Here is an 11,847-nt window from a genome sequence, read left to right as displayed (position 1 = left end):
CAACAGGATTTCTATGAGACAATATTGTTGGACAAGAAGCCTATAGTTTGTGACATGAGGTGGGTGGACTGGACCTACATGAAGGAAAATGAGGAACACTATCGTGGAGTGTATGACAGTTTCAGTGCTTGTGGAGTTGCAGACTATGTTGGGCAGAAGCTCACAAAGTGGAATGATGAGCTCATAATGCAATTCTACTCCACAACACACTTTTATCCAGATGACAGGATAGTATGGATGTCTGAAGGTACAAGGTACCAATCAACTATTGAGGAATGGGAAAATATGATCAATGCACCTAAGGAGAAGGAAGATGACTTGGATGTCTATGCTAAGAAGAAGATGGATCACAACACTATTGCACATATGTACAAAGAGATCCCAGATGCTGCAGTTGAGACACATAAGTTTGGATCTGTACACTATCTTCTGTCAGGACTGCCAACCATCAATTGGATCCTCATGCATACTCTCTTGCCCAAGTCAGGAGACCACAACATGATCATAGGCCATGCAATAAACTTGCTACACTTATTTGATGTGCCATAGAAATTCAAGGTCATGGGCCTCATTGTTGAGACTATCAAGAGGACACCAGCTGACCAGAAAAGAAGTTGTGGTTATGCCCCACAGATCCAGGAGCTGATAAACTCCAAGATGGGCACATGCACATACTTGCTGGACAAGGAACATTTTGCTATCTATCCAGACTTTGAGGATAACCAAGTGGTTATGGATGAAGATGAGCCATCTTCTGTGCATGCTCAAGCCAAGAAGGAGAAGGCAAGGACAGAGAAGGCTACCAAGATTCCAACAATGGAAGAGGCATCTCAGTACTTTCTGAAGAGCAAACAGGATCAACTAGGCTACTTGATTGCATCCACTCTAAGGATTGAGAAGGGGCTGGCCACCTTAACTCAAAACCAGGAGAGCCTGGAGAGGATCATGGAGCAGAAGTTCTATAACTTGGATGTGAAGGTAACTGAGATCCAGTCTATTGTTGAGCAGCTTCAGGATGATATGCAGGAGAGGCAGGGCAAGACAACCATTAATGCATTTGCCAGAGTGCCTAGAGCTCAGAGATCAGCTGCAGTGCCAGTGACAGACACCAGAGCCACTTCATCTGCACCGGCTACAGCTCCTACAGCTCCAGTGCAAGCAGCTTCAGCACCCACACCTCCAGCTACATCCACATCTACTGAAATCTTTGTCCGAGGAGCCATCTCTACACCACCACCTGAAGATCAAGCCTGAGAGTCGATCTAGTACTATGCATTTTCTATGAACTTTTTGCTAACTTGTTGCCAAAGGGGGAGAAAAATGTATAGATCACAGGCTTCGAGAGAGAGTGTTGCTTTTTGTTCTCTCTTGCTTTGGTGGTTGAACTTTATTTGCTTGTTTGAGATACTCTATGTATGTGTCATACTTGGATGATCAAGTGTTTGATCATATGCTACATTTATGCTTGTTGGACGACATTATCTCGTTTATCTCTATATGATCATTCACTTTGCTTGGTGATGAGTGCATGTATTCAATTATTATCATTTTGAGCGCTCCACCAAGATGTATGTGACATGGAAGAGTAACCCATGAGCCTAACTCTTTGTGCATTTTCAGTCCAAAGCAAATCTTAAACTATGCACAAATTTAGGTGGAGCTCTTTCTTATCACATACTTCTCAAAGCGACTATGTTTTTCACTCTTATTATCATTTGTCGAAGCTTTGATCTATATGTTGTCATCAATTACCAAAAGGGGGAGATTGAAAGTGTAACTATCCCTAGGTGGTTTTGGTAATTCCTAACAACATATAGCTCATTGAGCTAACATCATTCCAAGATGAATATTTCAGGAAAAGCTCAATGAATGGCATGGCATGGATGAGAAAAGTGGATCCCTCAAAATGCTAAGGATAAAAGGATTGGCTCAAGCTCAAAAGCTCAAGACTCTACATTTTGTATTTTAGTGATCCAATATCACATTGAGTCCATAGGAAAAGCCAATACTATCAAGGAGGGATGAGGTGTTGCTTAATGAGTTTCTTGCTCCACATTGCTTAGTGATATGCTCCAAAACCCTCAACTACTTTCTCATATCCATATATGACCTAAACCAAAAGTCAAACTCGACCCCACCGATTCTTTCTACCTGGCGCCACCGAGTTCAGATGTCATAGCCACTGCCACAAACCCTAGGCAAATCGGTCTCACCGATAGGGATCTCGGTCTCACCGAGATGGGGTTGTAATTTCTCTGTTTCCCTTCATAACGTTTCGGTACCACCGAGATGAGCGATCGGTCCCATCGAGATTGCAATGTAAACTCCCTGTTTCCTTTTTGTAACATTTCGGTCCCACGAAAATGAGCGAACCGGTCCCACCGAGTTTACCTGACCAACTCTCTAGTTAGCTTATTACCAAAATCGGTCTCACCGAGTTTGTGTAGTCGGTCTCACCGAGATTACGTTATGCCCTAACCCTAACCATATCGGTCCTACCAAGTTGCATATCGGTCCCACCGAAAATCCTAACGGTCACTAGATTTGCTGAATCGGTCCGACCGAGTTTATCAATTTGGTCCCACCGAGTTTTGCAAGTTGTGTGTAATGGTTAGATTTTGTGTGGAGGCTATAAATACCCCTCCACCTCCTCTTCATTCACGAAGAGAGCCATCAGAACGAACCTACACTTCCAACTTGCTATTTCTGAGAAGGAACCACCTACTCATGTGTTGAGGCCAAGATATTCCATTCCTACCATATGAATCTTGATCTCTAGCCTTCCCCAAGTTGCTTTCCACTCAAATCTTCTTTCTACCAAATCCAAATCTTGTGGGAGAGAGTTGAGTGTTGGGGAGACTATCATTTGAAGCACAAGAGCAAGGAGTTCATCATCAACACACCATTTGTTACTTCTTGGAGAGTGGTGTCTCCTAGATTGGGTAGGTGTCACTTGGGAGCCTACGACAAGATTGTGGAGTGAACCAAGGAGTTTGTAAGGGCAAGGAGATCGCCTACTTCGTGAAGATCTACCGCTAGTGAGGCAAGTCCTTCGTGGGCGACGACCATGGTGGGATAGACAAGGTTGCTTCTTCGTGGACCCTTCGTGGGTGGAGCCCTCCGTGGACTCGCACAACCATTACCCTTCGTGGGTTGAAGTCTCCATCAACGTGGATGTACGATAGCACCACCTATCGGAACAACAGATCAAAAATCACCGTGTCTCCAAATTGCGTTTGAATTCTCCAAACCCTTCCCTTTACATTCTTACAAGTTGCATGCTTTACTTTCCACTGCTCATATACTCTTTGCATGCTTGCTTGAATTGTGTTAAGATTGCTTGACTTGTGCTAAGATAGCTAAAATCTGCCAAAGACTAAAATTGGGAAAAGGATAAGTTTTTATTTGGTCAAGTAGTCTAATCACCCCCCTCTAGACATACTTTCGATCCTACAGCTGACCAGTGCTCCACTCCGGGATTACTTTGGTACCTCCCCGCTATACTTATAGCAAGGCACACATCAGGTCTGGTACACAACATTGCATACATGATAGAACCTATGGCTGAAGCATAGGGAATGAATTTCATTTTCTCTCTATCTTCTGTAGTGGTCGGGCATTGAGTCTGACTCAACTTCACACCTTGTAACACAGGCAAGAACACTTTCTTTGACTGATCCATTTTGAACTTCTTCAAAACTTTATCAAGGCATGTGCTTTGTGAAAGTCCAATTAAGCGTCTTGATCCATCTCTATAGATCTTCATGCCCAATATGTAAGCAGCTTCACCGAGGTCTTTCATCGAAAAACTCTTATTCAAGTATCCCTTTATGCTATCCAGAAATTCTATATCATTTCCAATCAACAATTCATCTACAGATAATATTAGAAATGCAACAAAGCTCCCACTCACTTTCTTGTAAATACAGGCTTCTCCAAAAGTCTGTATAAAACCATATGCTTTGATCACACTATCAAAGTGTTTATTCCAACTCCGAGAGGCGTGCACCAGTCCATAAATGGATCGCTAGAGCTTGCACACTTTGTTAGCACCATTTGGATCGACAAAACCTTCTGGTTGCATCATATACAACTCTTCTTCCAGAAATCCATTCAGGAATGCAGTTTTGACATCCATCTGCCAAATTTCCTAATCATAAAATGCGGCAATTGCTAACATGATTCAGATAGACTTATGCATCGCTACGGGTGAGAAAGTCTCATCGTAGTTGTCGGTGGGAAACGACACCTATGGGATCACAAGAATCCCTACTACGGTTGCGGGGCGCGGGGTTGTGAGAAGAGCAGGATTAGTAATTGACACGAAGATCGTTTACCCAGATTTGGGCCGCGAGGATGCGTAAAACCCTAGCCCTGCTTGGTGGATGTATTGAGTGTTCTTGAGCTCTCGAACTAGCTACGGATGCTGTGTGGTTCGAAAGAGCCGAATCCTTTTCCTGTATGCCTTGGGCCTCCTTTTATAGGCGAAAGGGGCAGCCACAGTGGCACACAGGAGGTGGAAAGAGCCTACAGTATTGCGAGCTTATCGCTTGTATTACAATACAAGATGCATTTAATGCATGGCTTAGGTGTCCCTTCACTTTATCGGGGACGGGAGCGAGTCCCGTCCCGTCCGTCGCCGCTCCCCCTCGCTTCGACACGTGCCCTGGCCAGCGATGCATGCGGTGCCATGTAGGCAGGCAAGCAGCTGAGGTGGCGTGGTGGTGGAGCCTCCACGAAGAACTGCATGCCGCCACGCAGGTGTGTGCTGAGTTGGCCTGGAAGCTGCATGTTGCCATGCAGGTGCCTGCCCAGCTGGTTGGGCTGGCAGCTGCATGCGAACGGCGGCGGGGACATGGTTGGTGCGGGCCTGGCAGTGGCCCTGCTGTCGCCTCTGGCAAGGGTCTTGTCGAGTGGCCCAGCAAGGGTCTTGCCGGTGGCCCAGCAAGGGTCTTGTCGTGGTGCGCTGGCGTCCCCGGCAAGGATCTTGCCGGGGGTCTTGTGGGTTTCTTCAGTAATGATCTTGGTGAGGATTGTTTCCTCTCAACCCTCATCTGATCTTGAGCATTCTATGTCTTCACAAAGATCTGCATGCCACCATGGAGGTGCCTCCCGAGCCCTGGTCCAACGTGGTTGTTGACATTGGAGGCCGTGGGTTCAAGGGTGGCTCACTCTGTCGGTATGGACGAGCTGCCCTGGCAAGGGCCTTGCCGGGGCTACTGAGGTTGCCCCCGGCAAGGGTTTTGCCGGGGAAACCTACTTCATCCATCTGCACTTTGTGGCCTTGGTCCTTGATGTTGCCTTGTTTTCCTCGAGCCTTCGGCTTTCTTCCGGCTTCCCTCCTTTGCCCTGCCATGTGTGGCCATGGCGCGTGGCTTAGACTACCCGTGCACAGGTAAAGGGGTCAAAAGGAGAGCCCCTACTTTTGTACACCGACAGGAGCCCCCGGGCCTGGGCCATAAATAAGCGCGACATGTTGTTGGGCCAGGCCCACAACAGTGTGCGGGCAGGCGGGGCGGATTTTACCACGGTAACTGCTTTGTCCACTACGCTTCCCCACGACCCGCGTTGAACGCGCGATGTGGGGGTCCCGCACGCGTGCATGACGGAAGCATGCTGGCGTCATCTTGTGGTGGACTGTAAAGAGGCGGCATGCGTGTCTCTTCGAGACCGCAGGGCTGCTGCTCATTTACTGCCCTCACTTGGGAACCGTCGCTCCACGCGTCCCACTGCGCCCATCCCTTGCGCTACGTTCGCTGCATGCACGATGCAGAGTGAATGACAGGCACGCGGGATGCGGGAAGTTGCGCGCGCGTGCGGGTCGATTCCCATGTGCCTTCAATGGAGCGGGGAGGGCGGTCGACGGCCCCGCCTGCTGTCACTTCAACGGGCCGGATTGGCCGAGAGGGGCGGCCGAGCCTCGCCCCCACCCCTTTATAAAGATGGGAGCGGGAGGAACGACGCCCCTCAATCTCTCGGCATCTGCTTCTCCTCATTCTTGCTTCTTCCTTCCTTCTGTCATGGCGAGGGGGCGTGGCAACGCTTCATCGGTGGCGGCAAGGGTCTCGGCTAGACAACGCATCGCTCCTCCCCAAGAGCTCGTAGCGGCGGAGCCGGCCGTTAGATGGAGGGGGAGGGGGTGAGGTCAAGGTTGTCCTCGCGCTCAAGGGAGAGGAGGACGGGGTGGCAGATCGGCCTCTCCTCCGCCAACGGCCCCTCCTCCGGTGGAGGGCCACGTCGGGGATAACCCTTGCAAATTCTTCATCAGGCTGCGCCAGCCGCCGCGCCGTCATCTTCGCCTCCCGACTCCATTTGTGCGGGAGATGGAGCTGGACCCGCCACAGGCGTTGCGGCTGCACATGAGGGGTTGTGGGAACAGCGGCACATGGGCCAACGTCGAGTTCCCCGCTCCTCATGTTATGTACCTTCGTCGAGGGTGGAAAACCTTCGCCCGCATCCATAGCTTGACGGAGGGGCTCTCTCTCCATTTCAAACTAATGGAGAGTGGCCTCCTCTCCGTCAATATCTTTGGACACTTTGGGACTCGCGTAAGGTGCTGCATGGAGAGCTCTTCCAACAATGAAGATTCCTCCTTGAGCGAGAGTGGCGAGGAAGACAACGACAGTGACGATGAGGGTAGCGGGCGATAGGATGACGGGTCCGACTAGGCATTGGGCGCTGCTTCGGGCGGCATCGGCGATCCCATCATCCATGTCGCCGGCTCCTTGAACTTCTCGGGGTCGTCTCCTTGGGTGGCTAGCGTTGGGAGGCTGCGGAAGAGGAAGAGGGCGGGGGGCAAGGCCGTCAAGTCGGAGTACGCGGGCACCGACGCCTTCGTCACGTATTGACGTCCTGTCGCCTCGTCTTCGAGCTCTTCCTCCGGCGCCGCCATCACCATCCAACCTTTGGACGGCCACCGAGATGTTCTCTTGGTGCTTTCTGCCGCTCATAGCTCGCCTAGGCGCCTCTTTTTCCCTTTTTCGCTTCCTTGACCTGCCTCCCGAGGAGAGGGACAAGAAAGGGATTATGGGCATCTTATCTCTTTTTATTCTTGTAAGCCTTCGGGCCTTCGTTAACTTTAGAACTTGTAATCCCCTTGCTCATGTTTTTCATTTCGTATGAACTGTACATGTACGGGATGTTTTTTTAATGAAAAAGGGATGTTTGCCGTGTTTTCCGTTCGCGGGTGGAACCCACGACAAGGAGCGAATCCTCATTTTTCAAGATAAACATTTTTCGCCCGGTAACATGCCTTGTCGTCTCCCCACTTCGCTCGACCTTTCCCATGCCCTTGGCGGAGGCAGGGATGAGGTGGGCTTAGGCTCCTCGTTTCATTTCCTTGCTTCCACGACTACGACTAAATTCGGCCCCAGGAGATAGTCCTGGGGTATGGAAAGAGGGGAGCATGGTAGCCTAGGGATAAAACGAGGTTTCACATATCCTAGTCCATAATGAAATGCATGATAGAGGATAAAAAACTATTCTGGATCTGTAGCCCCCGGCAACCTTGGCTTGCCGCGGATGGATCCTTGTTCTTGCAGCCCCCGGCAACTTTGGCTTGCCGGGGCTCGGACGCCAGTCCGTCCCCTTTCTTCCAAAATAGCTCAACAAGAATACTTATGTGCCCTGCGAACCAAAGAAGACAGAGAAGAACAGAGATACGCGCACTCGACCTCTAAGCTAGGGGTTAGCCGCCGCCAAGCACTATCAACCGTAACCAAGGAAGAGACTTGACCTAGAATGCATGCTATAACTTAGGGCGCCAGCGCTTTGTTTATTTATGCTCAGGGTCTACGCCTGGCTTTGTACAAAGGGTTACATGCCTTGTCGGCAAGGCTTGTACAAAAGGGTGGCTTGCCAGCAGGCCTGGCAGCTGCACCTTACGGGTAAAACTTGCGAAGATGCTTGATGTTCCAGGAGTTGCTCACTGGAATGGCATCTTCGGTCTCTAGCCGGACTGCGCTGGGCCTGGTGACTCAAGTTACCCGATAAGGGCCTTCCCACTTTGGCATCAACTTGTTGGAATTCTTGGCCGACTGAACGTGCCAAAGAGCAAGGTCGCCTTCCTCAAAGCTCTGGGCATGGACCTTGCGGCTATGGTAGCGGCGCAAGGCTTGCTGGTAGCATGCTGCTCTCACAGCCGCTAGGAGACGATCTTCCTCAAGGAGTGTTGCGTCATCTTGCCACAATCGCTCTTGCTCAAGCCCATCATAAGCGAGCACTCGAGGTGACTCATATATGAGTTTCGTGGGGAGAACTGCTTCTGCCCCGTAGACCAGGGCAAAGGGTGTCTAGCCGGTGGCTCGATTTGGCGTCATTCTGATCGACCAAAGAACCGCCGGCAACTCATCAATCCAGCATCTTCCACTCTTGTGCAACCTGTCAAAAGTCTTCGTTCTTAAGCCTCGCAGAACTTCAGCATTTGCTCTCTCCGCTTGTCCGTTGCTCCGTGGATGTGCCACAGAAGCAAAACAGACCTTGCTATCGAGATCCTCAATGTATTGCATGAAGGCATGGCTTGTGAACTGTGTGCCGTTGTCGGTGATGATCCTGTTGGGTACCCCAAAACGACACACTAGTCCCTTGAAGAACTTGATGGCTGACTGCGTCGTCACCTTCCTCACTGCTTCCACCTCTGGCCACTTTGTGAACTTGTCAATTGCAACGTACAAGTACTCAAAGCCCCCGACAGCACGGGGGAAGGGGCCCAATATGTCGAGACCCCAGACCGAGAAGGACCAGGAGAGAGGGATAGTTTGAAGGGCTTGAGCTGGTTGATGAAGCTTCTTCGAATGGAACTGGCATGCTTCACACTTGGTTACTAGTGAGGGCGGTGGGCCAGAAGAAACCTTGCCGGCAAGGGCCCTCGACCATATGTGGGAGCCACATATGCCTCCATGTATCTCTCCCAACAACTTTAGTCCTTCCTCCCGGGAGATGCACTTTAATTTCACCCCATTCGGTCTTTTTCTGTACAATATGTTATCAACGAATTGGTACAGAGCAGACCGGCGGGCTACTCTTTCTGCCTCTTCCTTCTCCTCAGGAAGCTCTCCTTTCTGGAGGAAACGGACGGTGTGTTGCACCCATGCCGGAGCCTGTGGCTCGACGACAAGGAGCAAAGGCATCTCTTCTGCCATGGGGGCAGCCTTCTCTACGGCCATGACCTGAGGCCCTGCCAGAGTCGGTTGCCCTGCGGTAGGATCGGCATCCATGGCAACATCTTCGCCAGGAGCTACGGGGAGCTCGGTGGGGAAGTACTTGCCGGAGCCTAGCTTCCTCCGCTTGTTCTGCCCGGTCGACGGTTTGACGGATGGTTGAGTTAACTGAAGCACAAAAGTACCTGGTTCCACAGGTAGCTTGAGGGCAGCGCACTTTGACAGGTAGTCAGTGATGTCATTCTCCGTCCGAGGGACATGCTCCGCTTGTATACTGTCAAAGCGCTCCTCCGGTTTCCTCACCTCATCTACGTAAGCTTCTATCAACGGGCTTTGATAATCTCTGTTGATTTGCCCGACGATGAGCTGCGAGTCACCCCTGACGATGAGCTTTTTAACTCTGAGGTCCGCCGTGATCCTGGGACCGGCAAGCAAACCCTCGTACTCGGCGGTGTTGTTGGTTGACATTTCCCGGGGAAAGTGCATTTGGACGACATACTTGAGGTGCTCCCCGGTGGGTGCGACAAGCAGCACACCGGCACCGGCGCCTTGCAGCGAGAAAGCCTGATCAAAGTACATGATCCAATTGTGGCTCATTTCCTTGCCGGGGAGAGTGGTCTCCTGTTCCTCTTCGTCGGGCGTCGAGGTCCACTCTGCAACAAACTCCGCCAAGACTCTGCTCTGAATCGTCGAGGTACTTTCAAACTTTAAACCGAAACTTGATAGCTCCAGGGCCCATTCCACGATCCTCCCCGTTGCATCTGGGTTATGCAGTATCCGTTACAACAGGAGGCGGGTGACCACAGTGATTTTGTGCGCTTGGAAGTAATGACGCAGCTTCCTCGAGGCCATAAGGAGGCCGAAGAGCAGCTTCTGCACACCCGAGTACCTCGACCTAGCCCCCTGCAAGATGGAGCTGACGAAGTAAACTGGGTGTTGCACCATTTTCTTCTTCTGCACCTCTTCACCCGGTCACGTGGGTCCTGTCGCACTGGCGTCAGCCTCTGCCGGGGACTCAGTCTTGCCGGGATCGATCCCTATTGGAGAGGGTTCCGGCTTGCCATCTGTTGACTCTGCCGCTGCTGCTGCCTCCTCGTCGACCTCTCTCTGCGCCACTAGTGCGGCGCTAACCACGTGATTTGTTGCCGCTAGATACAACAGCAATGGTTCTTGTGGTTTGGGCGCAACCAACACTAGGGGTAGAGGAGAGGTATTTCTTCAAATCATGCAGTGCTACCTCGGCCTCCGCGGTCCACTCCACTGGCCTCGTTTTCTTCAAGATCTTGAAAAAAGGAAGAACGCTCCGCGGACCTGGAGATGAATTGGCTCATGGCGGCAACGTAGCCAGTGAGCCGACGCACGTCCTTGATCCGTTTGGGTGCCTCAATCTGCTCAATGGCCTTGATCTTATCTGGGTTTGCTTCAATCCCGCGCTAGGACACAAAGAATCCGAGAAGCTATCCAGACGGGACGCCGAAGACACACTTCTCAGGGTTCAATTTGACATTGATCTTGCGCAGGTTTGCAAATGTTTCCTCCATATCTTGCACAAGTGTTGCTTTGTCCTTGGTTTTGACCACTATGTCATCCATATAAGCTTCCATATTTCTATGTAGCTGGGGCTCAAAACCAATTTGGACCGCTCTTGCAAAGGTTGAGCCAGCACTCTTCAACCCGAAAGGCATCCGTAAAAAGCAATACGCACCACATGGGGTGATGAATGTTGTCTTCTCCTCGTCCTCTTTCGTCATGAAGATCTGGTGGTATCCCGAGTAGGCGTCGAGGAATGATAATAGGTCACACCCAGCCGTGGAGTCAACAATCTGGTCAATGCGCGGTAACGGGAAGGGATCCTTTGGACAAGCCTTATTGATGTCTGTGTAATCAATACACAGTCTCCACTTCCCGTTTGCCTTGTGCACCACTACCGAATTAGCCAACCACGTCGGATGGAGTACTCCTCTTACCAAGCTTGCCGCCTCTAGTTTTCTAATCTCCTCCGTGATGAACTCCTGCCTTTCTAGAGCTTGCTTCCTGACCTTCTGCTTGACGGGCCGCGCATGAGGACAGACAACAAGATGGTGCTCAATCACTTCCCTGGGAACACCGGGGATGTCGGAGGCTTGCCATGCAAACACATCGACATTTGCCCGCAGGAAAGTGACGAGCTCGCTTTCCTATTTGCCGTCGAGGGTCGAGCTTATGGTAAAAGCTCCCCCTGTGCCGTCCTCCCTGACGGGCACCTTCTTGGTCTCTGGTGGTGTAGCTCTGGACTTCTTGCTCTTGCCGGCGGAGCACTCTGGCATGTCCTCAACGGGAGCGCAACACCCCGAATAGGTGCGCTTGCCGGAGTAGGTGCGAGGGGTCTCGCCAGTCTTCTTCCCCCCCAGGGCTCCGTCGGCAGGAGTAGGTGCCTTGGCGGTAGCTTCTGCAACTGCTTCCCGGTAGAGTTGGTCGGCGCAAATCAACGCATATTTCTTGTCGGAGGGGACGGTTGTGATGTTCATCGGCCCAGGCATCTTCAGCATGTTGTAGGCTTAATGTGAAGCCGCCATGAACTTGGCTACACTACAAAAAAATACACTTCCGTGATGATACGTGTTTTTCACAGTAGGTCGCGTTTTTTGTCATGCATGTACATCCATGACGATTTTATGACAGAATCAAGATAGTCATACATGTGCTGTCG

The sequence above is a fragment of the Triticum aestivum genome, chromosome 2B, assembly GCF_018294505.1.
Source record: "Triticum aestivum cultivar Chinese Spring chromosome 2B, IWGSC CS RefSeq v2.1, whole genome shotgun sequence".
NCBI lineage: Eukaryota > Viridiplantae > Streptophyta > Magnoliopsida > Poales > Poaceae > Triticum > Triticum aestivum.
Note: the sequence above shows the minus strand (reverse complement) of the source record.